At 44.9% G+C, this 26,262-nt stretch overlaps 1 long non-coding RNA gene across 2 annotated transcripts in view; it reads left to right on the top strand.

Moving 5' to 3' along the window:
* The window catches only part of LOC107320432, a 131,852-nt gene that overhangs the window by 15,448 nt on the left and 90,142 nt on the right, over nt 1–26,262 (top strand). For both annotated transcript variants that reach the window (XR_004308894.1, XR_004308895.1), the window contains 2 exons: nt 396–543; nt 9,516–9,679. This is a non-coding gene — a long non-coding RNA (uncharacterized LOC107320432). The remainder of the gene's footprint in view (nt 1–395; nt 544–9,515; nt 9,680–26,262) is intronic.

Genomic DNA, 26,262 nt, shown 5'->3' with positions numbered 1-26,262 from the left:
ATGTAGCGTCTCCTTGTCACAGCTGCTGCCTGAAGCCCATCGACTTCTCTTTCCAAAGACCCGATTATGCACACACAAACAGAACGGAGCCTGGAGCCAGCAGTTTGATATTGCTCAGCGCCAGCGATGAGCCCTCGTTAACCTGGTGCTCCATCATTTGCAATTGAAGCAGCAAATTTGTTTTCTCTCATGCTTTTCAAAGAAAAGGTCTCCAAAAACAGTGTGTCGGAGTGCTTGTCTTGACTGTGACTGACTTAGTACAATTTTTGAGCATTCTAAAATGTAAATTCTAGAATTTGCAGCTGTGGGGAGCAGCTCCGAGTAGGAAAATGAAACTTGTATTTGGAAAACTAATTCTCAAATGAAAATTCCCTGTATATGTTTTCTTTTTCCAGGAAAGTGATTTCTTGAAACTTCAGCATATGCTTTCCATTTGTGTGAGCTGGCACTGCCACGAGCCAGAGGAGGCTTGCAGCAAGCGGAGCCATGCGGGACTGGCACCTGCTGGACTGTGATTGGGTGACTTCTGGACCTTCTAGTACTGTGAGTAAGCCACACTTGGTGGAAAGATGATGAGCATTTTTTCTTGACCCCGTGTCATTGTGGAGTAGTTGGTGCTTGCTGTCATGGACAGTCTTGTCTTGCAGAGAGCAGCACATCCCTGCAGAGGGAGAAATGCTGTGGTCGTTCTGGTTGCAAGAGAAGCTTCAAGGAAAGTTTGCATTTAATTATTAGTAGAAGCGCGCAGCAAAACAGAGCTCTTTACAAAGCCATATGCCTTTGTTTCTGGGTTCCAAAACCACATAACAAACAAAACAAAATAAACAAACGAAAGCAAGACCACAAGCAAGACCACATAGCAGTAATTAAATGCCTCTGTTCCAGAATAGGGTGCATATTGTGGTCATGAATGGTAGTAGCAGGGAAGCCAAGGTGTGTAGCTGAGGCAGGAGAGCAGAGAGGAGCAATGTGTTGTGTCTGTGGGGAAAGAGGAGCGTAGGTCTGTGTGCACTGTGGGGAGGGGTGCCTAACCAAGGACACGGAACCTGCTGTGTGGTTGTTTGAGGCTGGAAAAATGCAATGGAGAGCTGGTGATTCTTCATGTAATTCTTAAGTGAGCCTGTTGAATCAGTTGGACCTGTCCTTTGCTAACTTACTCAAAACTAACATTTTATTCTGTCCCAGTGAGCTGAAGCAGACTGGCTTACCTCTCATAGTGTCCATCCAGCTGCCTTGAAGACAGCAGAAGGAACCAGACACTGTGGTCACATTTCAGTAGCTAAGTGGAGGGATGAAGGCCATTCCTCTTAATGGGATGGTCTCTTCCTACTCCCTGGCACCATTTCTCTGTTCACTATTGTTCCTGCTAATCAGGATGCTTTGAAACAGAGAGAGGAGATAGCTGGAGGTGCAAGAAGGAAGGCTGAATTGAAGGCAGAAGAATGCACAGTGGGGATATAGACAGAAAAACAGGCTACGTGCTGAGCACATTTAAAGGGGCACAGCTGGAACAACGTTGGAGAGTAACAAAACTATCTTTCCATGTATGTTTGCCTTTTCCCATGTTATTTTTCCCCAGTATTGCATACAGCATGGTTCCTTAAAAGGTTAAAGATCAGAATAATGTTTTATGTAGGTAGCAGAATACCCTGTGTAGAGGAAGTGGTACATGATTTTACTTAAAGAACAAAGATTTCATAGTTTTTAACACACTCAAGGAAATTTGTCTACTGGTATCTGCTGTGGAGATGATATCCCTTTGCTACAGGTCAGGAAGGAAAAGCATTGGTGGCTGTGAGGATGGTGCTTACAGAAAACACTCATGCAAATATCTTCGTTCAGGTCTGGTTCCCATCCAGAAAGAGGCATGTCCTCAGGATGGCTGCTGAGTGCCATCAGCACTGGGAGAGAAAAGAACAGATGTATGGCTTTAAACCAAGATATGAAAAAGCAGGAATCTGAAGTTAGCTTTAAAGTTATTTGGGCCAGGGTATTGGTGGGAAGTGTCATTGGGCAGCAGCTCAGAACCTGCAGTAACTGCTTGTCTGCCTGGCTCTTTGCTCAGCAATCTCATTTGAGTGTTTTCATTTGCAGTCAGAGGACACTGATCTGCCCACTCTTCCATGCATGCATATTCTTTCAGTGCAGCTATCTGTGTTGCTGTAATACACCTGCCCCTTCAGACCTGAGCACAGACATATCAGGTAAATGCAGGTGAATGCTGACAGTGGTAGAGAAGTTGTTGTTTTTTGCATTGTGATTGATGCATGGATAACAGCCCCATCCCAATCTTACTGTTGGGTCATCAGTCAGGACTCGAGAACTGCTGAAAGTATGGCTCATCACTAAGCTTAATTTCCTAACACTGTTTGGAGCTACTTGAGAGCAGGAGATAGCGAGATGTCAGGAAGAACAACCAGTCCAGGTGCCACAATGAGTGTGGAGTATACAGGCATTTCACAGAAAGCAGTGACAGCATGATCTGCATTATCTGGTGATGTGATGCATCTTGTGTATACCTGTGTGATTATATCTGTGTGTATCAGTGGCCTATGATTATGATGTGCTTAAGTGGCATTTCATTTGTGGAGTGTACCTTGTGCTGGTGTTCCATAGTGTTGATGTGCTCATGCATGAGAAGACATCCGTCAGGCAAGCACTAGTAAATACCGTGCAGCTGTACTTTGTTAGGGTTTCATTTTGCATTTCCCTCTGTTCTCCACCTCAGCACTCCTTCAGATCACACTGACATCAATTGCAGTTATGGCAAAAGAAGATCACTCCCGTTAACCCTGTAAGATGCTTGCATAAGATGAAGGCATTTTCTTAATGCACTCATAATCTATAACCAGTTGTTTTTAAAGCCGTTGGAGAACAGTACAGAGAAGGCATTTTGCATTTGGTCAGTCAGAAGTTGGTAACTGTTTTAGAAGCCTGTTGGAAGGAAGACATCAAGAAAAGCTTTTGCAAAGCTGTGCTTTCACCTCACAGTGCTTTGCAGAGATGCATTCTTGGGCTTGGTTCATATGGGTTCATTTCTCTGAGTTTCACTTTGAATTTTGGAATCAAAGGCATTTTAAAATTCTAGGTCAAACTTATTAGAAAACACCGTGTCTCACCTGGTTTCAGCTCTTTAAGTAGTGAGAAGCAGTGCCTCCCCTGCTGTGGTCCTGATACAAATCTGTAAGTCATCATGCCAGAGCGTTTGAAGCTCGGCCTAGCACTTCTGTCCAGAGTACAGCACTGCTCACAGAGTTCATGGCTTCTCCTTTGAACAGGGTGTTGCAGCGAAACAGGCAGCAGGTCGGATTTCTGGGTAGATGACAAAGACAGCACCCAGCTTTCATTTTGGGGATTTTCCTAACGTAAAACTGCCTGAGCCAGGAGGCAGTTTGGGTTGAGTTGAGTTTGAGGCCACAGATCCCTGATCTTGTTCCTTTGAACCAGAGCTGGTGTCCTTTTGGGTGCATCAGATGTGTTTGCTTCTGTCCTGGATGCTGACATTCAGCCATCATGGCCATGGCTGAGGTGGTCTCCATCTATGGCTGAGGTGGTCTCCATCCTTGCCATATAGGCTGGAGTCTGCAGCAGTGAGGCTTAGAACTTGGTATAAGTCTGAAGGGAGAGTTCTGAGCATGGCAGCTGACAGCTCACAACTGTCTGATATGTCAGACTTCTGAGAACACACCTGAGGGAGGGTGAATACAGTATCTGGGGAGAAGTCCCTTCCCTTCCTCCTAATGGGAGGCAGTGGGGCTGGGCCTGTCCCTGCTGCCCACCCTGCTCTCTGGAGCTCAGCTGCCCCTGGGGTTTCCGGGAATCCCTGCCTGTATGTGGTTTCTTAACCAGTCCTGCAAAAAAAAATGTATCTTTTATTGAATGTTATTCTAGCCATAAAACTTTTAAGCTGTTCAAATACTTTCCTTTGTACAGTAGACATCTGAGACTATTAGGCATTAACAAGTAAATGTACTTTTTTCTTTTTTCTTCAATTGCTTCAATCTGCTAAAGAGTTTTCTTTGGATCGATTCTCCTCTAGTGTTGTACCAGAAGAAACATTACTGTGATCTGATATCGTATCTCCTCACTATCTGTCTCCTCAGGTTGTAGATGTGGATGTGTTTTATGTTAAATTACAAAGGGGCTTTATTTTGTGGCAACCAATTAGGTCAAATAGCTCACCCATGATGCAGAAGTGTTTAAAGCCCAGAAGAACCAATGTGATTCACTGCAGTCCCTCTGTAGAGCCCATAGACTGTGGGGTGAGAATGTGGGCTTTAGTAAGGCTCAGCTGGAGGATTTTAGATGAATTTCACTATTTCTTTACCAATTTAATAATGAATATAATCCATTTTATAACACCTGTCACAAGAGCTTTGTGTCACTGGAGCTGTTGATTTAAATGTACTTCATTATTTTCATATATGTTAAGAACTGTCCATCCCAGTCTTGTGGGGATGTTCCCGAAAGAATCAAAAGAGAGTCTCAATTCTTAGGGGAAAAAGAAAAAAAGAAGTTGGTTTCCTATTCTGTCTTTGAGTGTATCTTTGCAAGGAAGCAGCTAATCTGAGAGGAGGAGATGCTGGTGAGGCTTCATCTTAATCAGGCATGCTTGTAAGAGCAGGAGGGAAAGCATGTTTTAAGAAGCTGCTTTTAGGGATATAGGTCTTGGGTAGACAAACAGACATACACACATAGGAACTGGGGAATTTTGTCTTAATGTCCACAGTCGCTGACTTGCAGAGCTGCCTCCAGAAGATGCAGAAAGGATTGGAAGGTGTCTTCCTAAAGACAGATTAAAGCAACATCTTTAATTTCTGGCTTGTTAGCAGCTGATAGCCAGTTATCCCGTAACCTTTACTCAGACCTCGACTCATAACCTTCACAATTATTCTTCATCTCACAAACATTAATATTTACTATATAGTCAATCTCCAAACCACAGGGAGTTATTTGCATGTGTGGTATCACTTGCACTTCAGCTAAATAAAACCATTAACCTTCTGCTAATAGAATTAGGTCATAGAAGTCACACTTGTGTGGGTTGTGTAGCTTAGGTTAACATCGTAACATTCCCTTCTCACCCTTACAGTGCAGCATCTCCAGAGCATGGCAGCCCCAACACTGATGTTGAACTTGTGTGCCCTGTCGCAGGTCACACTGAGCGATAACTGTAAATTCTCTGGGGCTGGAGTCACCAGCCAGTAATCCTCTATGCACAGGCTCCCCCTTATGGAAATGAAAGATACTAGACAATGCTTTTTTCCTCTGGTCTCAGACAAAACTCATAGCTTATCACTATGAATACACTTCTCAAGCCTACAGTAGTGCTTTTCAACTCAACGTTATAAGTTTGGGTGATGACAGAATGGACATAGGCTCACCATGGCAAACAGGAGTGATGATGGTACGTGTATGTATTTATACTCAAAGTGATTAGATCCCCTTTTGAGGCTGGAAATTCTTGTGATTTCCTGGTGGTGAAGAAGGGGACAGGAGCTCTTCAGATGTTAAGAGATGCTGCAGAGTGAACCACAGCTGTAGCCTCCTCTGTCTTCAGAGAAGCAAAAGAAAGTCAGTGGGATCAAATAACTTAGTTTTGGAATAGCTGTATTTTGATGCTCTACAGTGGATATTCTGGATTGGATCCTGATAGATCAGAATGATTGGAAGAGTTAGGAATAGACACTGTGGATTTTTCTCTTAGCCGATTCGAATAAAAAGTTTCAAGTTGTTCCAGGTACCATGTATACACTTAGATACGCTCTTGCCTCGCTCTTTTTTCGCATGAAACATGGTTACCAGCTTCATGAAAGCTGTGTGAGAGCAGCTACAGTTCTGTGCTCAGCCTATTCTGACAGATCATGTTATGCACCAGCAAAACATGAAAATCAAAGAAAACATAAATTTTCAGATTTTATTAGTATTATTGATTAGTATTGTTCTTCTAAACTGTTGCTCAGCTTTGAAACAAAAGTCCCAGTGGAGCAACTGCAGTGCACCTTGGTGTTGCCCTTGAGCCCTTCTTCCCATCCAAAGCCAAGTCCTCTGCTGGGCATGGCTCACACAGTGGTTGTGGCCTCTCTGCTTTGCCTGTGTGATGAATGAGGTTCAGGCTTTCATGGGATCTGTGTGGTGCCCTCCTGTGTTCCTGGTCTCATTTCAGTGCTGCTAGGGAAACTGATTTTAATTACACATGCTGCTAATCACCTGATCTCATAAGGGGGCATGGCTGAGAAAAAAGAAGCCAGAAAAAGGAAGCTAATTTATACACCCTGGGGACAGGAGGAGTGATTTGAGTGGTGCATGGGAAGAGGAATGCTGGAGAGTAAAAGGAAGCTGGGATGATGGATGGTGTGATTAAAAACCACAGGGGAAGGCTGAGGATGGAGGGCGGGGAAGAAAGGGCGGCAGGGAGCAGCAGCTGGCGCAGGGGCTCTCTGGCGGATGGTGCCATTTCAACGCCAAGATGGAAATGGAGAGCCCCTGCTGTGCTGCCAGGTTTCTCCAGGCAGACACGATGTTGGGGTGCCTGCCCTGCCTCGATGGAGGTGGATCCACCTCCATGGGTTCCTCCTCCAGAGGGATGTCCACCTCCATGGGGTCCACTGGTTTGGGCTCACTGTTGCTCTCTTTGGTGGAGGAAGATGAATCCTCCACAAATGAGGAGGAGGATGAATTAAAGTGCATCAGCATAACATGAAAATCAAAGAAATCATAATAAGCACTGCTGCTGTAGGAGGGACATTGCTGAGACAGCAACATTAAAAAGTAGCAGATATATCTTAACTACTCTTCAGGGTGCACTGAATATTTAATGTTGTTATGTAGACTAGTTCAACCTGAAAATTATGTCAGAAGTTCATTTTGCACCTTTTCTGTAGCTATGGTGGCATGTGCAGTGAAAGCAGATTGAGTATTTTTAACTTAAAACGATGACAAATTCACATTCTTACTGGCTGAGTGTTGTAGCTTTCTCACCCATTGCCTGAGCTCTTTGGCTTGCCAAGTATTGACAGAGAATCTAAAACCAGCCATAAAAAGTACCCAGCAAAATATCTGTTTCTCATTCCTTTATGGTTGTAGTGATTTTGTTCACAGTGAGCACCAGTGCTCCATTGGGGTTGGACTCTGCTGCTGCGAAGTTGTCTCTGCTGGGAAAAAGAAATATTCCCAGTTCACGCCTTCACTTTGCCAAAGGATCCACCCATACACAACATGGAAAGTGCCTTGAATGAGGGAGGGCAAACTGCATCGCTGCTGTTGTGCAGCTGGAGCTGCTGTGCAGGCAGGAGTTGGGCCTGGCCCTGGTGTTCCCTGAGCCCCATCACAGCCATATTTGCCTTTGTGGTACTGATAGTGGTTAAAAGTATGCAAGGATGACTGCAGTTGTTTCAGAATTACTAAGGATGGTAGTAGGATGGTTGTAGTGATCTGGAAGTGATGTCATGCAGCTCCTGCCAGTGTGCATCCCATGTGTCTCTGAGATTGGGTTCAGGTTCAGATGGGTGCTTACCCTTCTCTAATTTAGCAGTAATTGAAGTGACTTTCAGTGTTATTCTGTTGTGTGATGTTGGAAAGAGGAAGGCTCCTTCCTCCATGTGATTGTTCGCTCTCCTGAAAGCAGAGATTGAAATGTATCTTCTAAGGTGGTAAATATGGGCAGGGGCCCATGATCCCCACCCACAGATTGGAGGATGGGTGTGAGGACTCTGGGTGAAGGTGGCAGTGCCCAGCAGTGCTTGGTGCTGGGCTCCAGCAGCACACGGCGCAGACTCGTTATGCCTGACATCCTTCCCTCAGTGCTAATCATTTTTCCATTTCAACAACGGCTGTTTACAGCAGCTGCTGCCTTATGTTTAGTTTGATCCCGTTCCAGATTTTGCAAGTGATTAAAATGCTGCTAATAAAGATATTTTAACTAGGATTTATATGTTGACTTGCCTTTTCCAGCTACAAAATACCTTCCTATCGCTTCTTTTTGTCATCTGCACTGGTGCAACTGCCTGCTTGGCAGTTCTGAGTACCCAGGCAGTGCCCATTGCTGTCAGCCTGGCTCACCCGGCTGCAGGGAGGTGTGGGCAACACTTGGATTCTGGAAGGAATCCCGGTGTCCTTGCAGCGCACGATAGAGAGATTATCTTACACACATTCCCTTGTATGTTCCCTTGGTTTACCACATACTTGAATGATTTCTATTGGAATATTATAATTACATTCATATGGCCTAATGGCAATGGCAGTTACAAAAATTTCCACATAAAGCCCATGCTGTAGCCGAGGGCTCCAATGCAGTCCGCATTCTCTACTATACCTATGCACTGTGCTGTAGGGGAAAAGCCCCCTCACTAGACTCAAAGAACAAGGAGTTTCCTGCCATGTTTTTAATCCTTTGGCTTTGGAACCAGCAGGTTTTGTATAACTGGGGATGGAGGTGTGAGCAGTTCCCATCTTTCAACCCATAAAAGCTGAGCATGGGGTAAATGCCAGCTCTGTCCTGCTGGGTGCTGGGGTACCAGGCACATCCGATGAGGTGCTGCAGGTAGGGCTCAGCAGACACCCCAACCTCACGTGGGCTTTTGGCAGGAGGAGTGCAGCAGCAGAGGGTGCTCTTGGTGCAGGAGCTGGGGAGAGGGCTCGTGCAAAGCTCAGAGCTCCTTGCAGTGAGCCCAGCCGTTCTCCTCTCCCTGCTGCCTGCTGCTCACCCCTCCTGCTGCAAATGCAAACCCTCCTTTCTGCACTGAAAGAAAAAAGGAAGAAAAAGAGAAAAAAAAAAAAGATGACTTTGGGCTGGTGCCAGCACGCAGAGATGTTATTGTGGATTGGCATCTGGCCGCGATGCTGGAGCAAAGCAGTTACCTTGGAGGAGGCTGTGTAGGAGTGCAGAAAATGCACAATGTGACTCAGTCATTTTTAATTATCAGTGGAGAGGAAGGCGAAGCTCCTGGTGGGTTTTGTTCAGCAATTCATTCGGGTAACTGCAGGGTCATGCTGTTGGCTGGGTTTGAATGACCCTGAATACATATCCAGTGCTACTGAAATAAGTAGTGTGCTCGTGTTTGATAAAGGAGGGGTAAAATTAATGAAAATTTAAGACAAGGCAAAATTCTTCAGAAATAAAGATCTAAAATGCCATTTAAGGAACACACTGTTGATTTAACATTTACTGAAAATTCCCTCTGAAGGGTACATGATTTGGCTGACAAAAAGCAGGAATAAGATTTGAATTCTGTGGCAAATGATCTGCTCTTTTTTATATCTTTTCATGTCTCTTTCCTCCGTTTCTTTTTTTGTCTATCACACCTATTTAGATTGTCAACCCTTTAAATCTGCTCTGCATATATACACAGTCTGGCGTGTTGGAGACCTGACTTGAATTACGTCTTGAAGTGCTTATACAGTACTAATTACATTAATAATAATTGACATCAGTGAGCTTTGGATCAACCTCTGACGGAATACATTTACATCTCGTTAGTTCCCCTGATGGAGTTATGCTTCTGCTTCTTCTACAGACACAGGGGGACTGCAGGAGGATCTGCCTGTCCAGCCACAGTGGGTCCTCTGGCCTGGATGTGGGGAGCGATGCGATGCCAGGAGCTCCTTTGAGCTGGCTGGAGGAGAGCTCAGTTTCCAGTGGATCTGTGCCGTGATGCTGACAGATTTTGCTGTCTACAAGGTACAGTTCCCCACTGAAGCTTTTGCTATTGACATGAAAAGCATGAACGATGTGTCCACCGAGGCACCTAGACAGGTTAAGCTGATTATTTTTTCCTTCTCTCAGAGTAGAGGCTCCATCCCTTGAATTCTTTGAATCAGAGTTAAAAATATCTACTCAAACTCAAACAGATGTTTTTGTTTTAATATAGCAATGCTAGGTAAGCTTCTGTTGGCCAGCATTGTTCAATATTAGTTAATCTAAATGTTTTACCCTCCTGCAATAGTGATGACTCAGCTGACCCAGGTAAGGCATGAGTTGATCCAATGAGTATTTTGTCAGCAGAGACATGTTGTTGGTTCAAGTACTTACAATGGCATTTCCTCTGTTGCAGTGAAATACCAAAGCACCCATATTGTCTTGCAGTGTTGTGTAAACCCTTCTGAGATCGCTGGAGAACAAATAGATGGTTCAGGAGTGAGCTTCAGCCATAGGGGACATGCACTCTTTGGGAATCAGCAAGCAGTCCTGCAGTCAGTAATCTCACCTGGTAGTGGCGGGAGGTCTTTTATGTTTGGTTTGCTGAGTATGTATAAGCACTGCTCTTTGATATCCACGTTGATCCACGGGGAGAATATGCTGGAAAAGATCCTTTGATTTCGGCATTCTGAAGGAAAATATGTATGTCTCTAGCTCCCAGGACGGAGTGAAAGTGGGAACGTTGGGGGATGTTAGAAGCAAGAGACAGAAATAAGAGAAGGAAGAAAGGAATGTGAAGACAGAAATATTTGACTGTTCGCCATTTTTCTTTCCCTTGATGACACCTTGGAGCTACCTCAAAACCAGAGCTTGGCTTGGGAGCGTATAGAAGTGATGTTTAGCTCATAGCAGAAGAGAATAATGAATGGCAGTGGTTGTGGGAAAACCCTGGGGAACCTTAGGCTGCTGAGGTGAGAGTGTGAAGACCAGATACACAAATATGTAAAAAAAACCCAGAACAGAACAGCCTATAACAAGCTGGAAATTAAATGAGAGCTTAAGTAAATCAAAGGAGAGGATTATTATTGTTATTATTTTGCTAATGAGTCACAATTAAGAGAGCTTTATTTCCTTTTAATGTGAAAGATCTGGGTTCTTTCACAGCTCAGTTTTTCATTCAGTGTTGGGTGGGGTCCGTTATGGAAATGAAGGATCAGACCCATGGTGACAGATATTCTCCCACCTTTTCCACATCCTTTCTGAAGAGGTTGTTCAGTCCAAGATTCATGGACACAGGGGAGTGGGAAAACTGTGCTATATTAAACCTCTGAGCATGATTATAGCTATTGCTAATTAAAAGAAGTGTGCCCTGTGAAAAGCCTGTGAAAGTTGCCTTAGCACTGTCTGTGGTGGTGTCTGGAACTGGGATGTCAAACATGCAGATTATCCCTCTTGGGTTAGCTAAAAAGCATTGAAGTTTCTTCCTCTGCCCATCACCTCTTAAATCCCTATTTTCAAATTAGCATTATCCTAATAAGATATGCTGAGATCCTGCCTGTTCCTTATCCAGCTGGGGATATATTAAGACTGTATTTCATTAGCCAATAATATATTGACCTTATTGTATGATGGTTGCTTTGCAACTCCTGTTCTTAGTACCTTCTGTGAAGGATCTTGATGTGCTTTCAAATAGAGAATTTAATCTTGCTGCTTTTGTGCATGTTAAATTTGTATTATCATCTCTGTTACACACAGGGAAGAACTGTAGATTGGTTACCTTTCCCATAGCCCAGAAAATCTGTTGCGTAGCATTTTGAGGGATGCTGGTTTCAATAGTGTTAATGAGACAATTTGCTACTCTGGTGTAAGATTCCAGCTGGAACACAGATAATGATGTGAATTAAATGCTTTAAAGGTGGTGTAAAACAGCAGCAGTGGTGATTACAACCAGAAAAAAAACAAATTGTTGTCTGTGAAAACCTCTCCTACAACAGCAAATCTGTGGTAACGCAGGCTGACCAAGCTTCAGGCATTTTGCAGGGGATGAACTAGATTCTAGATTACTGCTTCTAGTTACCTTGAAAGAGCAAACTCAACCATATCAAGGTTTTCAAAGGTAAAAATCTTTGTCCCATCAGCTGTTTTCTAGATAGAAGTCTTAGTTTCAGCTGTAGCTAATGTGACCACTACTACCTTGGACCAGTTGGGGATTGTATGGCTGCAAGTTTCTGGGAGGAGCTGTGACTCCTGAGTTGGTGTCATTATAAACCACATCTTCAGCACACTGTTCCAGAGTGAGACCTGTAACACAATCTGTCTGTTTGGCTTTCATGATCACAATCTAGGTAGCTATTTGCCCACACTGGTTTAGTTCTTGTGGGAATGAAGTTATATCCTCCAGACAATGATCCATGTGCTAAGTGTGGCTAGATATGAAAGCTACTGACTTAACACTACTGCTTTACCTACTAATGATTGCTGAACACACACGGTCCTCCTGCTGCTGTTGAACGTCTTTGCAGTTTGTTCCTTATCCCAAACTGCTTATAGGCCAGGAAGATGCTGATTATAGTCTGGCTCCTGCTTTGGTTGTAGTTCATGACCTCTTGTTTTCAAACTTCAGGAAGTATGGCACTGTGACAGCAAAACAGAAGACACATACATTACATGTCAATCTCCTCCTGAAGTCGCATTGCAAGCCTGTTTCAGCCAAATGTGTTGCCAGTGGAGTGCCTGTAATCTATGGTGTATGTCTGGGATTTGATTAGAAAAGGTAACTCTATAGCCTCTGTGTGCTGATACAAATTCTTCTGCCTGTGTGGTATGATGAGAGACCACAGCCAGTATTTTATGATGTAGTTCTCAGGCAGCATGCTAGTAAGTGAGTCATTTCCTACCGTCCTTTAGAATTATACTCTGTGCATTCTGGGAAACCTCTTATATATGGCCACTAGGATAGAAGGACGTGGTTCAACTGGAAGTGCAGAAAGGCTTTAATCCCCTCTCCAAGTAGCTGTGAAAGAGGTAGTATTTTGGCAGTGTATGTTACCTCCCCTTTACAAATAGACGTTATGGCTGCATTCACCTCATTTGTGGGCATGCCTTTGAGGCCACATTTGTCAATTGCTTGCACTACCTTGCTGCAGGAGCACCCTGGAGAGCATCCTGATATATCTCCATCTGTTACATCCTCAGGGGAACATGAGAGCATCCTGCCCTTACTGTGACCTCCAGGCACCTCTGTGTGCAATGTGTGAGCCCTATGCCCTGGGGTAATACAGGTCTGCATCTGGAGGCCAACTCACAGCTCCCATGCAGGGATGCCTGTTCCACTGTAATATCTCTTTGTATGCTTTTGAGAGCTGCATAATATCTCTGGGGAATGTATACACAGTTGTGGTGTGAGCATCATGAGAAGGTGGTTGCAGTGAGGCCATATTGCAGGCAGTCAGGTACTTTCCACCCAGGAGCAAGCCACTCAGCACCTGTCTGCACTTCTATCTCCCCCCTTTTGCAGGCTTGTAAGTTGTAAATGATCCTTGGTTCTTCCTGCAGGTTGACCTGGTGTCACTGGCAGAGCTGAGAGTGATTACCAGAGAGTATGTTTGGGACTAGCTTCAGGATCTGTGGGACACTTATGGGGTATGTGGAGCACAGAGTGGGACTGGCCAGCCTGATGTGGCACAGATATCATCATCAGTTTGGTGGTGATGCCTGTGGGGTAGGAGCATCCCTAGGACATAGTGACTTTGCATGAAGCTTGGACCTGGGGTGCTGCCCCTGTGGTTTGATCACACTGATGGAGCTGATGGAGCTACCCCATGGGGCTCTGCTGCAGCAGACCCCCAAGGAAAAGGAAAAGTAGATGTGATTATTCAGTGTGATTTACCCTTGCCAGCAATCTGTGTTAGAGTTCATTGGTCATCATGGCAACATGTGACTTTAAGGTACAGAACAATGCAAAATTTGTTCTTACAGTGTAAGTCGATTTCCATGTACAAAACCTTTGCTACTAGTGTGACAATATATAAGCCTGTAGCTAGTGGAAATCATATGCTGTTATGAAACTGTGATAGATTTATGCCACGTGAACAATGGAAGTCTGTTGTTTCGATGATATGATATATGCTGCAAGTTTTTGGACTATATATTTAAATAGAAAATGTTTCAAAGCTCTGATATATGCAATAGAAAACTTATATTATGGTGTACAGATTTGTACTCTCAATACTCTGATATGATTGCGCCTCTACATCATCTCCTGCTGTCTGTCAGTGCCTGCTGCAGTACACAGAGCTTGTAACTAACATGAAGGATAACATCTAGTAGGGGAGTATGGGAATTTCTGCTGATTGACTGGAATGCAGCATGAGGCTGCGTGTGCTAAAATGTGGGGTTTGGAGGCATCAAAGCCTGTGTGTCCAGGCTGCTGCCTGGAGGCTGAGGGGGGCTACAGAAGAGCAAGAGAGAAAGGAGAGAGAGAGAGCATAAGACTGTAGGGTTTATTTCTGTAATTGGGAGTGATTTTGATGTGGGCAAACAGTTCTGCAGTTTCGTGTCTCCTTTTTAGTATTCTCATGTATCGAAAGTGTTTCAAATTGATGGCAAGATACTGTGATTTTGATCACTGATAAGTACAGGACAGTATTTTCTAACCCCACTTGAGCTTAGGAAATCTCCATGGTCTAAAGTTTGTTTTCTAAACACCATTGCAGCTTTTGTGTGCTTCATTTGGTTTATGAGTCTGTGTGAATATGCAAACTTCCAAGCTAGATGGCTTAGCTGCAATTAGTCAAGCGGCATTTGTTCTGTTCTGAATCTGTACTAGGATAACTCACATTTCACTTTACACTAGGTACTCGCTCCCCTTATGTGGTTATATCTGCTTATTCATCTTATTGCTTGTGCTGTTCTTATGTTGGATGAACTGGGAAAACCTTCAACAGTGTATTTGGATTCAGATAGTTCTGAGCATCACACTTGGGCTGTTCTTTAGCTGGGTTTGCTCACGTGTGAGAGCAGGGTCCTGGGCAGATCATGGTGAGATGCCATAAAGCATTTCAGGATCTGCAGAGAAAATCCATTCTGGTTTTGTTTGGAAGACTTGTCAGTCCTCTGTAGAACATGCAGAAAGGTTCTGCCTGTGTTCTGTGCACAAGAGAAGCCTGCAGCCATTTGTTATAAAGGAAAGAGCTTTGCCTTGGCCCTGGGCTGGAGCTGTGAGGCAGGGCAGGACCAAAGCACTCAGTGTGAGTTCTCCAGGAAACAGAACAGGCTCGAATTTGCTTGTTGACCAGTTGAGCGTTGTTAAATAATGAGGCAAAACAGCACTGAAAGCTGATATTTTGCAGGCCATGGGAATTCCTTTTAAATAACTTCTAAAATATGATGCTTGTACCTGGTGCATCCACTGAGACATTTGATGAAGCAGTTGTGTTGCATTCCTCATGCCAAAGCCCAACACTCCTTGGCCTTGCAGGGGGTGTGAAGCAGGCTGGGTCTGCGAGCATCCTCCTCTCTGTGATGTAGGAGGAAGGCAAGGCTGCAGTGAGTGCTTGGGGCTGCCTCCAGGAATAGGGCTTGGGTAGCTCCAATCTGTGCCTGTACCTCACTGGGCAGATCCAGCAGACAGGCACATATGTGATGAGTTGTGTTTTCATCAGTGAAATAATATGTGCTATATCTAATGAGCTTGGGTACAATCTGACCGGGACAGCTGCCAGCATGGATTGCCTATTTCATTGCATGACACTGTCTAATTTCATTTTATTTATTGCCCTGTGTAGCACCTATAACAACAATGTCTGGGCGATGACAGAACAATCATTCTAACAAAATACACCGTATAGTTTTTACGGCCTCTGAGACTTGTACTGGCAACTCCACAAGACACAATGCTGAAGGAGGGAGACCACTGTGCTGATTCTGTCTGGCGAACTCACTGCTCCTTGATGCATGAGCTGTTGGGATGGGGCAAGGGCTTGGTTCTATCCATCTCCATCCCATCAGCCTTGGCCTGCCCAGGGCACCCTGAGGCAGAGATGCCCTTAGGTTGCTGCACTGAAGGCAGTTCAAAGAGCTGAGCAGTTTTCCTTCTTTCCCGAGGTATGACAAGTCCATGGTGGGCCACATGAACTGTCTGAAGCAATATTCCTTCATATGCTGTATCTTATTAAAGTTGCTGCTTTCTGCTAAGCCATTTTTGTAAAACACAGTGCCTACAGAGCTTCAGTGCATGAGAAGCACTGTGAGTGGGGAGGTTCCTCATCCACCTCCCCAGCCAGCATCACACCTTCCCCGGGGTTATTGAGCTGCTGGAGGTAAGCTCACATTCCCCTCACATTTTCATTAGGTGTTTCCAGGCCTCAGTTCTGCTCAGAGTGTATTCTGGGTTTCTTATTCTCCTTGAGACTGTATGAGTAAGCAGCGTCATGGTGTGTGCTATCAGCTGGATACACAGCTCCTGCTGTGGGATCCATTCTTTTCTCTATCCCTTTGGTGGCTGTAGCTGTAAGCTTGCCCTACTAGGGAAATCTGGTCAGAATACACCTGTACCTGTGGCACTACTGCTGTGGAGAAAGGTGAGCTGCATTGTGTTGAAATGCTGTCCAAACCAAGCACTGTGAAGGTATTTAGGCCTTGGCCTGCTGTTGCAGGACATTAATGAGAGGGGTTGCGGTGTTTAAATTCCCTTTGAAACCAGCAGCAAGGAGACCCTGCAGTGTACTCTAAAATAACCCTGTTCACATTTTCAGTGCCTTTAAATATCTTTAAAAATCAGGCTGGAGATTATGTGCCTACAGTCAGACAGGATGTCTAGACCCAGGCTTGTACTGTAACTGCAAGGCTATTCTGTTTCCCAGTAGATAGCCACAGAACAAAATAATGAGATGAGAAGAAAAAAAATGAGATGATTATTTTTACAAATTCCTTCAAATGCATGAATATGGCAGTGCTTTTCTGCAAGAGTGGAGTGTGAGCTATTCTGCTGGTCTTCTGTGAGATAAGCTGCTCTAACAACTTGTCTTGGGTTTTGGTTTCTCACTGAGAGCCTCGCTTTTTCTGTTGGAAAAGCTAATATCCTAAACATATGTCCAATGATTGATTCCTCTGTATGCATATTCAGTGTGCATAATACTCTCTTAAGGGAGCAAGTCCTTCTGTAGTTGAGTCAGCAGGACTGGAACAGTAATTTAATTAGTGATTTTTGGTCAATATTTACTAGCAATGACAAAACAACTTTTTGCTGTATGGGGAGTATAGCGTTGTATCTCTCAGTGCAATAGTTGGTGGATAAAATGCTTGGTTAACCCATTAGAAGTTCTTCTAATCTGTTGCTGATAAAAACACAGTTCAGTTTCCCTAAAATATCCTTTTTAAAATCTGATCTACTATTACAGTATTTCTGTAGAATTTTTAAGGCAGGATGTTTATTCATCAGCAAAGGATTTTTAATTACCATCATTGATTATGAAATCATCAAGGGGGTTTAAATCACTTGACCTGACTGCTTCAGTGACATGATAAGGCATCACTTGTGGCCAGTCACAGCATGAGCTTCTCATAGAGCTGCAACATCTTTTGAAAGCATTCAGTCTTGCAGAAATCTTGCAACCAGCCACCCTCTGTTCCTGAATGTGCTGGCCACTTCCTGACCCCAGTGGCCATTGCATCAACTGGTCCCTTATCCTGTATGGCTGTGCCTGGGAATTAGCGTTATATGTGAGAATGTACCTGGGGAGCCAACTGATTTTTGGACCCCTCTATCCAGTCTTGGAATTTTTGCAGCTGGTGATGTTGTGTAAAGCATGTTTGCATTGTGCAGCATGTAGCTTCGGTACAAGAGAGCAGAAGCTTTTAGGATAGTCGAGAGGATACTGAAATGTACATCCTCATGAGAAAACACAGCCCCTGTAAGTGATGCAAGTTTATCTGTCATCCAGGTTGGCTGTTGTCTTCTGGATCATGGGAAACTTCACCGGAGCACTGTGTAGAAGTAAGTAACAGGGCAAAACAATGGCAGGGCTACAGAAACAAGCAACTTGTGCTCTTGGGGAGCACAAGTCAAGTCATTCTTGTCATCAAACATCCCAGTCACCTGCTGGGATACCTGGGGGAAAAATTAGGGTAGCAAAACACATATTGTTTCTTTTGTTAAAAGTGCCAAGTTCGGTGGAGATGAATTGGCCATCTGTTCCACTCCCAGCAACGCTCTGGCAAGCCGTAAAGCTCATTTTTATACGTTGCCACTTTCCATCAGCGCTAACAAAAGTCAGAGGGAATTGTTTGGGTTTTTCCTAGAACATTCTTCCTTCTGACAACTTGCAACCAAGAGCCTTTACTACAAGTTCTGTTCTCCCTCTGGCCTCCCCGTGTTTGCACAAGACATTCAGGTACCTTATCTCCGAGCAGGAGGGTAATCAGACACCTGTTTAGACTGGAAACTAAAACCCCTTGGTCGGCTTCACAACAAAGAGCTCTTGTCTAAGCAAACACTCCTCATCCTGGTGTCGGTCCTTTGGCAGACACAGGCCCTGGGTTTGTGCACACATCTTGTAGGACAGTCCCTGTCTCTCTGTTACAGCAGGGATATGGCCTTCTCACACTGTTTTTCCTCCCTTAGCACAATGGTACAATGCAGCCATTAGGTGTGTTCAAACTGACTGTTGCAGCCTGCAGATGTGTTCTCCAGTATGCTTCTAAGGCAGCAGAATCCTCCCATCATCTGAATGCTTGAACTCTTCCTGATAAAGCACACCTTCTGCATGCTGATTGTTGTCACCCAGGGCTGGTTCCTTCAAGGCAGGAATGAGGAGGTCAGTGCATCATATGTAGTGTGTGAGGTGTGTGACACATCCTGAGATGTATCAATCCATGGATGTTAAATAGTACCTCACTCTGCTGAGATTGTTTTGTGCTCCCTCGTGTGAGGGGTACGTGGCTCTGACAGGTAGGAGCTCCTCTTGGCTACCAAGGAATGGTGATGAGGTTGCTGGGGGAGCAGAGAGGAGGGCAGCTCCTCTGCCTCTATGCGGATGTGCTCCTGCCTGGAGAAATGGCTTTGTATGTATTCAGATTTTCCAAATTCCTGTAAATACTTTTAATAGTAATTCTTTTACGGTGTTTTTCCCTTCCTGAATGGCTGTTACTGAATGCCAGCCAGCCAGCTGAACTCTCTTGTGTTAGGTTTCTGTATATGGCTATTTTGGAACTCTATTTTGCTGAATGAAACCTTTAAAAGGTGTTTCTGGGTTTTAAAATTTGTTAAGGAAATCTCCCTTCATTTTGGTGCTCCTTCGATGTTGCAAACAATTAAAGAAATTATTGCTTCTTTTGAAAAATAAGAAATATTTTTCCTAGATAAATACAAGGAAGAGCTTCAGGAATCCTCTCATTTATCAGCCCCAAATCCCTTTGACATTAGCAATCATGCCTCTCGAGAAAATGTTTTCAGGTGTTCCTGCCCCAACCACCCCCATACAGAGCAGTGGGAGGGCAGCAGGAGGCTGAGCTGTGTGTGACCCCCCAGCCCTGGCCCAGTGTGTGCTTTGCATGGGACAAAGCCAGCAGAAGGTGTACCAGGCTGTGTGGCTCTCCCAGGCCCTGCTGCCCCAGCATCAGCAGCACAGTGCTGTGGCTCACTGTCAGAGACCGTAAAATGAAGTAAGCAGTGTCAAACAAATGTCCTGTGACAACTGTCAGGCCATTAGATTATAGAATAAATAATCACAGCCTATTTAGATACCTAATTAGCTTCTGTATGATTACTAGTGTATGAAATAATACTTCATTGCTGGAGAGGAGCCAAGGAATATTTACGTACCCCTCCCACTGCTGCGTGGATTGCTGCTGGCAGGTAACTAAATCCAATAATTACTAGCAGGGAAAAAAAAAGGCAAGTCTGGTGTTCTCCCTCCAAATTGATTATAACTCAACAGAACAAGGGAAGTGAAAGAAAGCCCTGGGAGCTGGAGGAATTTGAAATGCTTGGTTTTGGGCATGTAACCCAATCCAGGTTGCTGAGGGCCTGTGCCACCTGCTGCATGGGATGCAGGGCAGGAGCAGCAGGGCTGTGCATGCTTCAGGCAGTTTTAGTGTGAAGACAGTCTTCATCTATCTAAAAATGCTTGCAGTGGTTTTGCCTTTCCCTTCATATGCTTGTTATTCTGTGCCTTTCTTGATGCAGTTTGCACCAGTGAAGGAATTGAGCAATCTAATCTTGTCCGTATATAAGAGTATATAAGAGCTGCTATCCCAGCATTCCTGCTTGTGTGTTTTCAGGGTGATCCATGTGGGGGTACATGGAGCTGCTTGAATGGCAATGTGCTGGAGTGATGGCTTAGCTGGGTGATGCTGACTTGGGCTCGACAGTAATGCCGGTGGCAGAGGGAAGAGTGCAGACAGGACATCCACTTAGGGACTTCCTTTTCCTCGCTCCTAAAGAGGAGCGACAGCAAGGCTTCACCTCCTGTCTTTTTCTCCCTGCCTTCTGATAAGCAAACACAGCACTGGACTGACAGGGTGGAGACAGCTCTTAACCATGATGGCAGGGATTGGAGAGTGCAAAAAATTTATTGTCCTGTTCATCACTCTGCTGTGTGGTTACAGTCATACACACGTGTCCATGCTCCCCAACGAAACGAGCACTATACGTGAATTCTCCCCTCTAATCTATCTCAGGCAGACTCCAACCATGGTTGTAAATTACATACAGACACATGACATGGATATATTGTCAGGCTAGGATTTTTCCACTCTGTGCCTTTAATTTGACTCAACAGTGTTGCCCCATTTTCTGCAGATTACGGAGTCCACACTCTCAATCATTTCTATTGTTCCCATAAGGAGAGAATTTTGCTTTATTTCTTTCTTGTGTGCCTGCACCTGCTGCATTTCATTGTCCTCTTTAACCCTTTTGTGCCATAGGTACGTTCTCCCAAAGCTGTTGGGGGGGGGGCTGGCTGCCCTGCCATGTGGGAAGGGCTGGCAGAGGGGTTCATGTTGCTGTGTGCCATGTGCCCTCCTGGTAATCCAACTCTGGAAATGTATTTTCAGTTTTTTCCTTTGAAATATGTAATGAGATGTATTGCCAGTGAGTACGATATTCCTCTGCTGTTAGTTCCTTGAGTAGATTAACAGCTGTAAGAATGATGTTTTCTGATGATGGTATTTGACACTTTGCATTATTTCAAAAACAAGAGAGGAGGGGGGTGATGATTGATCTCCACATCAGGTATTTTTTGGTATATTTGTTGTTTTGTCTGCTTTGCTATCGAGTTGAGAGCCCATCTCAATAGACCAAGTTCATCATTTTCTTTACTGATAAATCCGTAACATTGTACAAATAACTTACTTTCAAAGATCTCCTTTGGATGTTCACTTATCACTCCAGCAGGAAGAGGCTGTTCTTTACCTTATCTCTACTAGTTTTTAAATAGAGTTCTATTTAAAATCTTGGGGTTGGTGGTCACTGGCACCGCAGCTCCCCATCTTCTACCTGCTCTACTTGCAGCATCCTTTCAGCACTCATGTTTTTAAACTGAAAGAGGGGAGATTTAGGTTAGAAATCTGGATATGTTGGAATCTACCTGTGTTCAGAAGGGAAGAATACCTCCAAAGGGTGGGAAACTGCCTGTTTCTAAGTCTTGCAGTGAGCAAGAGATGTCTGGCAAACAGAGGAAAGGTATGTAATGGGTCAAGGAGAAGGAGAGATCATGGTCCAGATCCAAGATCTACAGTGGGCAGAACAATATACTCATGAGGGTCTTGTGCTGGTGATGCAGAAATTCAGCATATGACAGGAGTATCCCTTGTGCTTCTGGGACTTTGATGGTGGTAGTAGATCTCTAACCCCGGCTCTGACAGAGCTGCTGGAGCTCCCAAGTCAGAGGTGCTGCTTTTTGTGCTGTCAGTGCATCCCAGCATCACTTAGACCAGCTGGTGGTTTTCTTGAAAGTAGCTCAGCTGCTGTCATGGGTAGAAAAAATTAGACTGGGCAAGCATGAGAGCAAGCAGGACTCGAGCCCATGTCCAGCATCAGAAGGATGAACACTGTGTGCCAGCAACAGCTCAGGTGTGGACTTGGCTGCTTACTGCAGCTGCAGTTTCCCCTGCATGGAAGTTGCAGTGATGTGAAACAGGAGAAAATACAGGTTTGCTGGCATGTGTACTTGATGCCTTGTTAACACCTGTGTTTAATGCAGCAAGCTTCTCTCTGGTGTGTACTTTGAAGAAAGTCCCTTTATCCCAGTCTCATGCAACCTTTACTGTCTCTGATGACTTCAGTGTTGTTCCTGTAGCTCATCCCAAACCTAGTCAAATATTTCCAGAGAAGTGTTTAATCATAGAGCATTCTTCCCATGTTTTATGACATTAGCTAAGAGTGAGTTCCCATCCAGGAGCTGAAGAAGTGAGTTTGTTTGATTATCCACTGTAATGTTTGTTTTTCTTCCCGTCAGACAGAAATGGGCTTGTCACAACACTTGTCACTTGGAGAGGAGGTGTGGGGGAGAGGAGTGTGTTAGTTCAGGGCTCTGTGCATGACTTGAGGCACTGTTAGGCATCCCATGTGCAACCCTACAGACCTTCCTGGAGCCTCTTTCCAAGGCAGTTTCCTTCTGGGCATCCAATGTTCCACCAGTGGGGAAGGAAAATGATGTCTGCGAAGGCGCTAATTGCTTGTGTTTATCAGAAGTCCAAGATTCTGTAGAGAGCTGGGGGGGCATTTACAGCTCGGAAACTTCTCAGTGCCCAGCCACTTCTGAGCAGGCGGCCGCTGCGATTTATGGCTCAGCTCACCGGCAAATGCTTCGCGCAGGGCTGGGTTGTGCTTTTAAGCGGTCAGACGTTTAATATAGAAAAGATTAGAAGTGACTACGCTGGTTCATGACTCAGAGACTGCAGCAGCGAATAAAACATGCAAATTGGCTGTTTGTAAATGCTGCAGCAAGTTACTGTGGTGCAGTTTGGCTCCAAAATAAGATAGGAAGTGAAGGGCAGCCCGCTTTTAGGCAAGGGAGGTCAGCAAGCAGTGCTAATCTGGGTGAGGTTTGCATGCTGGTCCTCACGCTGCTGCAGACATAGGAGCAGGGTTATCTCTAGGCTTTAGTTGGAGGGAGCCAGTGGCAGGAGTTATGGCACTGCATCAATGCCTGGCATGATCCAAGTCCTCCTCCTGCCCCACCCAGCATTTGACCTGTCCTGTTTAAAGGTGGTGATAGTTTTGAATTTGGTTGAAAGGATAGGGAATATGATAAAAGCAAAACTCACCAAAGGTTAATCTCCCCATTGCAATGCATTATGTACAGGCTGGCTGGAGGAGCTCAGCAGGACTAACCTTTCAGTTGAGGATACGGTCCTGGACACTGCTAAAATATCTGCTGGCTTCAGAGCATCCCCTGTGCAAACACACAGCAAGAAGGTGGCTGTGGCTTCTTGCTTCAGAAAAGGTCAGGAAAGCTTTCTGTGCAGGAAAACTCATGGCCATGGAGTGCTGATGCAAAGAGGACACAGCAGGAATATACTTACAAGTCACTCTAGCAGGATAGGTATCCATCATGTAGTCTGTAATATGTGGAAGTGTATTCAAGCCATCTCACTGTCATAAAAATGACATTTCAGTTGCTTGTAATTCAAGTGAAATTCAGAAGATCTCTCTAGTTGTTAGGTTATGTCACGGGTTAAGAGGGTGTGTAGGAAGGAAACTGATGTGCTCCCGCAGAGCTGCTGACCTGCAGTGCATGCTGACAGACCTGGGGTTGGGCTGCCACGTGTCCCACTTTTGGTTCTGGTGCTATGATTGAAGAGGCCATGGCTGCCCCATGGGGCTGAGCTGCAAGAAATGGAGGTGTTACTGGGGTAGGGTCCTTAGTGACGGGCAGGACAGAAGAGGGATTGGGTGAATGTCCTTGTCTGTATCTTTACCCTTTCTCAACCTGTTTTTTCCCCAGACCTGTTTTGTGTGTAGTGGTTAGTTGCTGGCCAAGGTCAACTCATAACAACCAGGCAAATCTTATCTGTAGAAAAAGTGCCCTTTTCCCTCAAAGAGAGGCTTGTTGGGCCAGGTTCTTGCTGTTCTGATTGAGGTAATGCTTTGAGGATTCAGCCTCAGATTTTGCACTCTTTGAGCAGAGACTGCTTTTATTTGTGGCCATACAGTATTTTTTATAGAGGCTTTGAATATGAACACTATGGAGAACACCATTTACTGCTCCAGTTATGATGTGTGCCAAACTGAGCATTTGGTCAGGCAGCAGCGACAGCCCTGGAACCTTTGTGGAAATCTATTATTCCATGTGCAGTAGTCAACACTTTATAAAAAGATCAAGCGCCCAATGAATCATTCCAGAATTTATTCTAAGTACTGATGAAAAAAGAGGAAAGATAATCGACTTTGACTGCATTGCTGGAGAACACGGGCTAATTAAGAGCTTCACAGATTTGCAGGATATCTAGGGAAAACCACCTCTCCCCCTGCACCGCATGGTTCCTGCTGGTGCTCTGCAACATTGCGATCATACAAGGAAAGGCCTCAGAGGATGTGATCAGAAGTATTGCAGTGCTTTCAGGTAGAGCTGAAGCAGGGATTTGCATTAGTCAGCAAGTTACTGGGGTAGCAGCTCTGAATTCCACGTCATGTTTGGCACTGTCACCTTCTTTTCCTCTAATGACAATAAAACTGTCATTGTACGCTCCTTTAATTGAAGAAGCAAGTGCAAACCTTTCAGAGTCATTGAAGTAGGGGAAAAAAAGTGTGTTTTCAAAGAAGGAAATAGTACTGGGTTGCTGTCAGACGTGGTTTTCAAGCGTAAGTACATTCCTGCTCCGTGTTAATCTACAGGCTGAGTCTGTAAAGATTCCACCCATTCCATTCTACTTTCAGAGCATAGCAGATAACAGTATCAAATATTTACTTGAGAAATATTTTCTAAACAGGTGGCAAAGATGGCACGTGGTGGGAAAGGGTGAAATGCTGTTGTGATTGTTCTTCAAGTTTTTTTTTGCTAGTTGTTATGTCATGAAGCCAGACATTTTAGACTGTGTGACAGTGTATGCAAATAATGGCACTGACAGTCAGACAAGCCTGCTTATCTCTCCTGGCATAATTACACCTGGCATCACTTTCTTGCAAGTCTTCTTCTCAGATTAAATAGCACTGTCTGGGAAGGTAGAATACTCAAGTTCAGTTACTAGCACAGCAGCTGGAGTTCTTACGTGTGCCAAGCCAAAACCACTAAGTGCCCCTGGCTTCTTTGGGTGGCAAGATGCATAGTGTGCAGCATGTCTTTATGCACCAAGAGCAGCTGACTGAGCAGAATCAGGCAAGGGAATGATGATGGCACACTGTTGAGCTGGGGCTGGGAGCCCTAAGAAAGGTCGGTCTGCCTGAGCTTTCATCTCTTTTGTATATAAAGCTCTAGTGAGCTCTTCTGTGGGTTTACTTCCATTTAACTTTGTGCAGAACTGCTTTCCAAAATTGTTGCCTTAAGCAGAATTTCACTGGGGGCCAACGGTGCTAAGCACCAACCTGACATCTCAGCAAGGAGGCAAAAGGCAGTGCTGAATTTCCTTCACTTCAGTTAAACTCTTTGTTGTTCATTGATGTAAATGGAGAAGTCTCATGGAACTGGAGAATGGAAAATACCTGCCAGGTCATCTTGTCAGCCCTTCTGCCCACAAAGGGCTTTTCCTAAAGTATCTTCTTGAGAATATTGATGGCTCTAGTTATAAAATCATTCAAGTAATAGGGCTTGCGTGTCTTTCCTGGGCCAGGCAAGGTGTGCTCTTGGATAACTTTCCTTGTCTCAGAGCTTTCTCTGTCACTTTTATTAATGAGTTTTTGCTTTAGCACTGTGATACTGTTCTGATTTTCACTGATTCACACATTGGAGGGCCTCTGGAGACCACTAGCCTTACAGTTCGACCCCCTCCTCACACTCTGGAATCAATTTGATGCATATTTCTCGGGCTTTGTTTGACAAAAACCCACTGTGTTTGCAGCTTAGGCCAAACATCTCATGAATCACTTGCATAACAACTGGGAGAAGATTCCAATTCGGAGCCTCAGAGCAGCAGTAGCTCTGCCACCCTGGTGCCCAGCCTTTGGCTCTTCTAGGTGCAGGCAGCAGGACAGTGTTGCATGGGGCCGGTCTGCATCGCCCTGCCTGGAAATGGCCTTCAGCCAGATATTCCTTTTTTTCTGTCACCTGAGCACAGAGATTATCTCCAGCACAGCATTCACTGCCCTTACTCTACCTTATGCTGAGGTCTGCAGTGCCGAGGAGCACAGAGCAATGCTCTTTAAGGGCTGTGAGTGCTGAGGCTTGCAGAGCGCATGAGACTCACTCTGTTCCCACGGCAGTGACTGACTAAGCTGGGTTAGGATAGCCCAGAGCCACACACTGAGCCATCCCACCCCTGGCCAGCGATGCACATAGTGCTGGTGATGATGTGAGCCGTGGCGCAGGCGCAGAGCGGGGTCCAGCTACAGCGTCCAGGTTGTCGTGCCAAGGTACCGCAGAGGATCCGACCGCAAGTACATATTGCTGGCAGGACAACAGCAGTGAGAAAAACAGTCCCCAAGCAGTAAATATGGGCAAAGCTCTCGATATAATGGAAAAATACAG

The sequence above is a fragment of the Coturnix japonica genome, chromosome 13, assembly GCF_001577835.2.
Source record: "Coturnix japonica isolate 7356 chromosome 13, Coturnix japonica 2.1, whole genome shotgun sequence".
Taxonomy (NCBI): domain Eukaryota; kingdom Metazoa; phylum Chordata; class Aves; order Galliformes; family Phasianidae; genus Coturnix; species Coturnix japonica.
Note: the sequence above shows the minus strand (reverse complement) of the source record. Positions and strands in the feature narration are given on the sequence as shown.